The 7722-nt window shown below is 46.7% G+C and overlaps 1 protein-coding gene across 2 annotated transcripts in view; it reads left to right on the top strand.

Moving 5' to 3' along the window:
* The first annotated feature begins 319 nt into the window (after positions 1-319).
* The window catches only part of LOC102369428 (hornerin-like), an 80582-nt gene continuing 73179 nt past the window's right edge, over positions 320-7722 (top strand). Inside the window, exons 1-2 of one of the 2 annotated variants that reach the window (XM_025197340.1) lie at positions 320-456; positions 6673-6776. The gene's annotated coding sequence lies outside the window, so the exon portion shown is untranslated. The remainder of the gene's footprint in view (positions 457-6672; positions 6777-7722) is intronic. The other variant, XM_006014994.3, reaches the window with a different exon arrangement.

Below are 7722 nucleotides of genomic sequence, written 5' to 3'. Positions count from 1 at the left end.
CCAACTTAAATAGCTGGAAAACAATTATTAAGCAAGCTTTCGGGTTCAAAAACCCTTCGTCAGGCTGAGGAAGTTTCAGCAGTTGGTGTGTGCTCTTCCTGGATGGAATGAAAAGTAAAGAAGCCAGAGGCTGGTCTGGTATGCATACAAGACAGGCAGTCAGTGAAAATGTAGACTGAGGAGTCAATGGGTTAGAGACAGGCTTGGGTGGTGGGGGAACAGGCCTGATGGGCAGATGCAGGATTTTGAAAAGGGGAGTGGAGATGGTATGGTGTGTCATCACATATAACAGAATGTATATTTTTCTTCAGGTAAAAGAAACTAGAAGCATGGGACCCAAGAATACATTATGCAATTTAAGATGGAAGCAAAAGAAAAAACTTTATTGGAATGTGCACTAATTTGCTTCAACATATATAATGTTTAACAACACAACAAGGAAAAAATAATTAAAAGGTATGATTTCATTAGGCATGCAGTTACTAGAATTAAATGTACAACTCTTTTTCAGATTCATAAAACGAAATCTAACCTTCTTGAACAGCTTGACAGTGCTTACAGTGTTTCACTGAAAGTTATTTCCGCACCTGCGTCAATATTTTTAGCTAGAGTTAAAAACAGTCCGCAGGGCTGTGAAATAGAAGCTACATTACCAAGAGAAACTAGGAGATAGTGGAATAGCAGAAGAAAGGACAGTTTGATTAGAAGAACTATTAAAGGACATTCAGAAGGAGAGAGGGCCGCTAACACTTGTGGACTGAATAATTTAGAAAATTCAGCAAGATGACAATGAGGCAAAAAGTTAATTAATGCTCTCAGCACTGCCTGAATAGAAATGCTACTGCCCCTCCCAGGCAGTTGGTTTTAAACTTTGTGTGGAGCAGGAATCAAAGGGGGTGCAACTAGATTTGCCCCTAGAAGCAGTTGCTCATACTATAGGTTTTGTGTGTCAATAATGAGCAAGCTGATCAAATCTTGGTGTTATTTCCTTGTGCCTGATCCTGGTCCTTGTATACAAACTGAGTTGTGCTCAGGGACCTATGTGTGACTTGATGGAGATTACAATCTTTCTCCTCTCTGGTGTGGTGGAAGAGCATGGATAACCCTGCAGTCCATCCAAAGATTTTGCTAGCATCTACTACGTAGCCCCTCACCTTTAGGGTGTGGCCAGTGGATTTATGTGCCTGCTCCCAAACCCCCACACTGTACACCTGATGCAGATAAAAGAGTAGAAAGGCTTTCTTCCTGTCCATCTTGACACAGAAGAACCTCACTCATTAAATCAGGGGTGCTCAACCTCCAGCCTGGGGGCCAAATCCAGCCCACAGAGCCATAATATCTGGTCCGTTGGGTTCCCCCACAGGTTAGAAACTTGACATTAGGGAGCAGTGGAAGTTTCATGCAGCCAGTTCCACCCTCGCCCAGGACATTGCCCATGAAGTAGGATCAGGGTAAGGTTACCCCCTGTGCATCCAGACTGGGACAGACTGTTCCTTCACTACAACCCACATGCCCAGGTTGAGGTCGCTTCACCCTGCTATCCCCACACATTAGGATGGGGATTGGGCAGCATCTAGATCAGGGCTGGGCTGCTTTCCTTCCCCCTCCTCTGCCCTGCTCTGCCCTGTCCCTACACCATGCATCCAGACTGAGACTGTGACCAGGACCAGGCTGTTCCCCCAGCATGTATTCAGATTGGGGCTGCTCCACCCAGCCTGTGCTCTGGGTGGCAGGGATCAAGGTTAAGCTGCATGATCCCCACAGCTGGATCAGACCCGTCAACCAGATCCAGTGTGCAGAGGGACCTGGCACCACCCATCCAGCCCACAAGGCAAAAAGGTTGGGCACCACTACATTAAATGATCATAATATAACACTGAAGTTATAACACAAAGCCCCTGGCTTCCCATGGAGGCTGCCTGGCATGGATGCAGGCAACTGGGTCTGGGAGCACTGACACCTCCCCTTGTGAGATTTGGTCAACAGCGGAGGCCCTGGAGTGCCTGAGTAGGGAACTCTAGGCAACGGTGCAATGGCTGTGAACCATTAGAGATGCAGAGCAGGAACTGGACACCTACTTCCAGGCACTCCACCTGACGGCTGACGATGCCTTGGTGGAAACAAAGAACCACCATGAGGTCCAGCCAGGGGTTGCCTGGAAAGAGGTAGTCTGCAGCCCTAGGAGACACTGCACCAGACTGACCGTTCCCCTGGAGCTGCACAACCATTTTGTACCCCTCACAGCAGCTGAGCCAGCTGAACTCCCAGCCCCAACGTGTGAGGAAGGACAGCCATCAACAACTGTGCCCAGAACACACAAAGTAATCGTGGTGGGCAATTCCCTCCTGAGGGGCACAGAGGATGTGATCTGTTGCCTCGACCCCATAGCCCATGAGGTTTGCTGTCTCCCTGGGGCTCATGTCTGTGATGTGACTGAGAGGATCCCCAAACTCATTTGGCCCTTGGACCACCATCCCATTCTACTTATCCATGTGGGCACAAATGACATGGCTCGAAGCAATCCCAGTTGGGTCATGCGTGACTACAGGGCTCTAGGGGCTGGGCTCAAGGGGCTGGGGGCTCAGGTAGTTTTTTCCTTGATCCTCCCAGTCATGGGTCACAGGCCCCAGGGGAATTAGTGCATCAGTGAGGTGAACAGAAGACTCTGGCGATGGTTCCATCATAAGGGGTGTGGCTTCTTTGACCACACTCCACACTTCAGTGAGAGAGGTAGTAGACTGTTGGGAAGGGATGGCCTCCAACTCACCTGGAAAGGGAAGAAGCTTTTCTCAGCCAAAATGGATGACCTACCTGGGCTTTAAACTAAGATTGCTGAGGGACAGAGAGAAAATCAACAGTTCTAGGCCAGGTTATGCCAATCACAGTAGTAACAGCATAGGTAGCCCAAGGGAACCCACTCTGAGAGCCCAAGGAAAGGTTGTGTCCCATCACATAAGGAAGCCTAGGGCTTCTCATGGCAGACTCAACTGCCTGTAGACAAATGCCAGGAGCTTGGCTAACAAGCAGGAGGAGCTGACCTTCCTCCTGACTGATAAAGATTATGATCTTGTAGGGATAATGGAGACCTGGTGGGACTCTTATGACTGACTGGTAGGTATAGAAGGCTATACCCTCTACAGGAGAGATCGTGTTGGGAAGAGGGATGGGTGTGTAGCTCTCTACGTCAAGGAGCAGTACACTTCCCTTCAAACTGAGTTCATTAACTATGGAGGGCATCTTGAGACCCTCTGGGTTAAAATATGTGGGGAGCATGGGGAAGAGGATATACTTGTAGGAGTATATATGTCCTTCCAGACATCTTGTGGAAGAGCACACAGCCAAGTCTGACTGGTCGCGTAACTTTCTCACCTGCATTGACAACTTGTACCTGATGAAAGAAGTCTACAGGCCAACTAGGGGGGAGGCACTGCTGGATTTCATTCTGGCCAAAGGAGATGATCTGGTGAGTGATGTGAGAATTGAGGGCAAGCTTTGTGACAGTGACCATGAACTGATTACTTTCTCTGCCCAATGCAGGGTGGGCAAATCCCTCAGTAAAACAGAAATCCTCAACTTTGGAAAGGCTGACTTTCACAAACTCAGCACACTGGTCAGTCAGGCACTAAGGGACCATGGCCCCCTAGGAAGGGGAGTCCATGAGAAATGGTTGTTCCTAAAGAACTGAGACCTCAAAGCACAAGGGAAGTCTATCCCGTCCCACAGGAAATGCAGTCAGAGAGCAGAGAAGTCCCCGTGGCTCAACAGGGAACTTCTGGGTCTCCTGAAACTTAAAAGAGAAGCCTATACCAGATGGAAAACTGGAATCATCACCAAGGAGGACTATTCAGCACTAGTCTGTACCTGTAGGGAGCAGTCCAGAAAAGCCAAAGCAGTAACCTAACTCTGGATAGCCACTGGAAACAAGGATAACAAAATGTCGTTCTTCAGATATGTGGGAAGTCAGAGGAAGAACAAAAGCAACATTGGCACCCTGTGAAAATAAATGGGGTAGCTGATGTCTGATGCCCAAGGCCAATCCCCTAAATGATTACTTTGCATCAGTTTTCCACCTGCCCAAAGGGGTCACACTGTTAGGATGCAAAGCATCCAGATCTTGGGAAATAGGCCCACAGTTGAAGTAGATCAAGTGAGAGAACACCTCAAGAGGCTTGACATCCATAAGTCTGCGGGCCCAGACAGATTGCACCTGAGAGTCTTAAAAGAGCTGGCAGACATCATAGCATGCCCTATGGCCAAGATATTTGAAAGCTCATGGTGTTTGGGTGATGTAGCGGAAGCCTGGAAAAGAGCCAACGTGGTCCCAGTCTTCAAGAAAGGGAGGAAGGAAGATCCAGGGAATTACAGACCTATCTGTCTGATGTTCATCCCTGGAAAGATCTTGGAGAAAACTATCAAGAGATCCATCTGCAACAGGCTAATGGAAGGCAATCTACTGAATGCCAGCCAACATGGTTTTATTACTGGAAGGTCTTGCCTGACCAACCTCATCTCCTTCTATGACCAGATGACTCATTGCCTAGAGAAGGGAGATGGGGTTGCTGTCATTTATCTGGATTTCAAGAAAGTCTTTGACTTGGTTTCCTATGATGTCCTCATGACCAAGCTGAGGAACCGTGGCCTCAACCATCTCATGGGCTGATGGCTGGGGAACTGGCTCTGGGGTTGGATCCAAAGGGTAGTAGTTGATGGGAACAAATCAATGTGGCACAAGGTTACCAGTGGAGTCCCCCAGGGCTCAGTGCTCGGGCCAGTACTCTTCAATATTTTCATTAATGATCTGGATTTGGGAGTCAGACGTGGACTGGCAAAGCTCGCGGATGATGATAAACTATGGAGGAAGGTGGTCACACTGGAGGCAGGCTGGAGATACAGGCCGACTTGGACATGCTTGCAAAGTGGGTGGACCAAAACCTGATGACTTTCAACGTAGATAAATGCAGGGTACTCCACCTTGGGAGAAAAAACCAGCATAATACATATAGACTTGGCAGTGCTACGCTTGCTAATACTGGAACCAAAAGAGACTTGGGGGTCTTGACTGACCGCAAGATGAACATAAGCCGCTAATGCTATGCTGTGGTCAGCAAAGCAAAGCAAACTCTGGCATGTGTCCACCTATGCATCTCAAGCAAAACCAGGGATGCCATCCTCCCAATTTACTCGGCCATAGTGAGGCTGCAGCTGGAGTACTGCATCCAGTTTTGGCCCCCCCACTTCAGGCAAGATGTGGACAAGCTCGAGAGAGTCCAGAGGAGAGCCACCCATATGATCAAAGGCCAAGAGAGCAAACCTTAAGGGGAGAGGCTGAGGGACATGGAACTCTTCAGCCTGGTGAAGAGAAGGCTCAGGGGGGACTTGGTAGCTGACTATAAGTGTATAAGGGGGCTGCATCAGGATCTGGGAGAACAATTGTTCACGAGGGCTCCCCAAGGGATAACTAGGTCTAACGGCCACAAACTTCTAGAAGGCCGATTCAGACGATGTAAGGAAAAACTTATTTACAGTCCAAGTGTCCAAGGTCTGGAACAGACTCCCCCCAGAGGTGGTGCAAGCACCTACTCTGGACTCATTCAAAAGGTGTTTGGATGCTTATCTTGCTGGGATTATTTGATTCCTGCAGACTCCCTGCCTCTGGCAGGGGCCTGGACTCAAAGATCTCACGAGGTCCCTTTGAATTCTCCAGGCTTTGGATTAGGAAATTTATTAAATTGTATTTAGTAAAAGATATTTGCACTAACTTTTTAGGTAATGCATACTTGTATGCTTTTGAACAGTGAGCACTGGAATGTTCCATCATTATGCACACTGTATACATTTTGGGAGAAGAACATTTGCTTAAGCTCAGAAGGAGAGCAACTGAACATGAGGAAGTTATAAAGAAATTTCTCAGTCAAGCAAGTGTTCCAGCTGAGCAAAAATGTATTGCAAAATGTTCCATAGCTGCTCAGCTGCCTAGAGAACAGAGGATGCATGTTGAGGTTGGAACATTGTGCGTAGAAAATGTGGAAACCCATCTGATAGCAAAACCAATAAATGCAATTGTGTACCTCATTGGATTAACTTTTTCATATTAAGGATGAAGTTAAGTACACAGACATAGAGCATAATTAGTCAAATTTTCTGATTTGTATTATGCAGAAGATTAGATGGTCATAGCTGTCCCTTGTAGCAAATCTATGAATGCAACCTGCAGCCTATCTGAGAAGATAATGTGGCAGATATATAAGCTTGGTTTGTGTATGGGTACACACATACCTATTTTTGTAAAGCACTTGGAAGATCTTTGCAGTGAAAAGCACTGTAATAGTACCAAAAATAGTATTAGAATTTAAGCTCTAGGCTTTAGCATTAACATGTATTCTTGACTATGAAAGTTATGCAGTTAAAGATTTATATTGATAGTATAAGAATGACTGTACTTGAGTAACTGTGATGTTTATTGGCCAATATGTAGTTACAGTGAAGGCTATCGATCATACAAAGCTTTCTATGGTTAGAGTGTGTAATACAGAGAGGGAAGGAGTATCTTTTAGGTACAGGGCAGGGCTGAAAATCAGGTTTGGAGTCTCTCTATATTTTCACATAGTTATCATGTGTACCTTGTTTTGTTTATGTGATATTATCCTGCCTTGTGCATAAATTAAATTTAAGGAGGTTGCCTGGGGAAAAACAACAGAAAACAAAACAACGACAAGATACGGTGCTGCCCAGAAAATAGCAGTACCCTCTATGAAAAGAGGAAGCCGTTAATTGGGGTAAGTCTCCAGACTGATTCCAGGTAGGGGGGTTACTAATAAAACAATGTAACACCCAGTCAATTATCCTCTGGAAAATACATTATTAACCCAATGTTGCATGTTGGGGAGTTGATATTGTCAGAAAGCTCCTAAATCCAGCATATCCTTTCTGACTCATTTATTGTCTGTCTGCTCTTTTTTCTATTATAAGTCATTTATAAGTCATTGGCAAACCAGGGCAACTTCTCTGCAAATTTTCCTTTATTTCTGTTTCTGTGTGTGCGGGCCAGGTGTGAGCCGGGCCCTTTTTTGTGCTCTGCGTGGGCTGTGGCCAGCAGCCCGGGCACACGGGGTTGGAGAGAACGGGCGACACGCTAGAATTAGGCACGGACTCGTAATGGTAGATTTAAAGATTGTTTACTTACACCGGAGATGGTTGCGGTGCAGGCTGGAAAACTTGCTTGAGTTGCAGTTACAAACAAAACAACACGAACAATCACGTGGAGTTTGCTAGGCTCCACGGAAACAGAGCTCCGGATGCCCTGGACAAGCGCGCCACCAAAATAGAAACCTCGTAGATACGTCTTAAAAAAAAATTATCGCTCGAAGACGGAAAGAGGTGGGCAATGGATCAGGTCGCCAAACTCCTCTGAATCTCACACAGGGTTTCTATTACCCTGCCGTGTACCCAGAGTCCCCACGAGATGGATGTGGAGTCCTCTTCGGCTTGGGCGGAAACCGCTCAAGCCTCTTATACGGCTAGCAGGCCAATCATTAGCCGCCACGTGGGAATAATTTAGAACTAGCCAATAGCGGAGAACAAATTTGCATGCGGGTGGAGGGAACTCCTTTGCACCGTGCATTTCTCTTGCAACTTGAGAAATGCACCCTGCAAATAAAGCTACAAATTGGCGGGAAATTCTCCCTTGCACCGGGGTTCTCCTCTGCAGCAGAAAACTCCACC

Source organism: Alligator sinensis, unplaced genomic scaffold (assembly GCF_000455745.1).
Source record: "Alligator sinensis unplaced genomic scaffold, ASM45574v1 scaffold647_2, whole genome shotgun sequence".
Taxonomy (NCBI): Eukaryota; Metazoa; Chordata; order Crocodylia; family Alligatoridae; genus Alligator; species Alligator sinensis.
The sequence above is the reverse complement of the archived record's forward strand: the minus strand, read 5'-3'. Positions and strand labels throughout refer to the sequence as shown.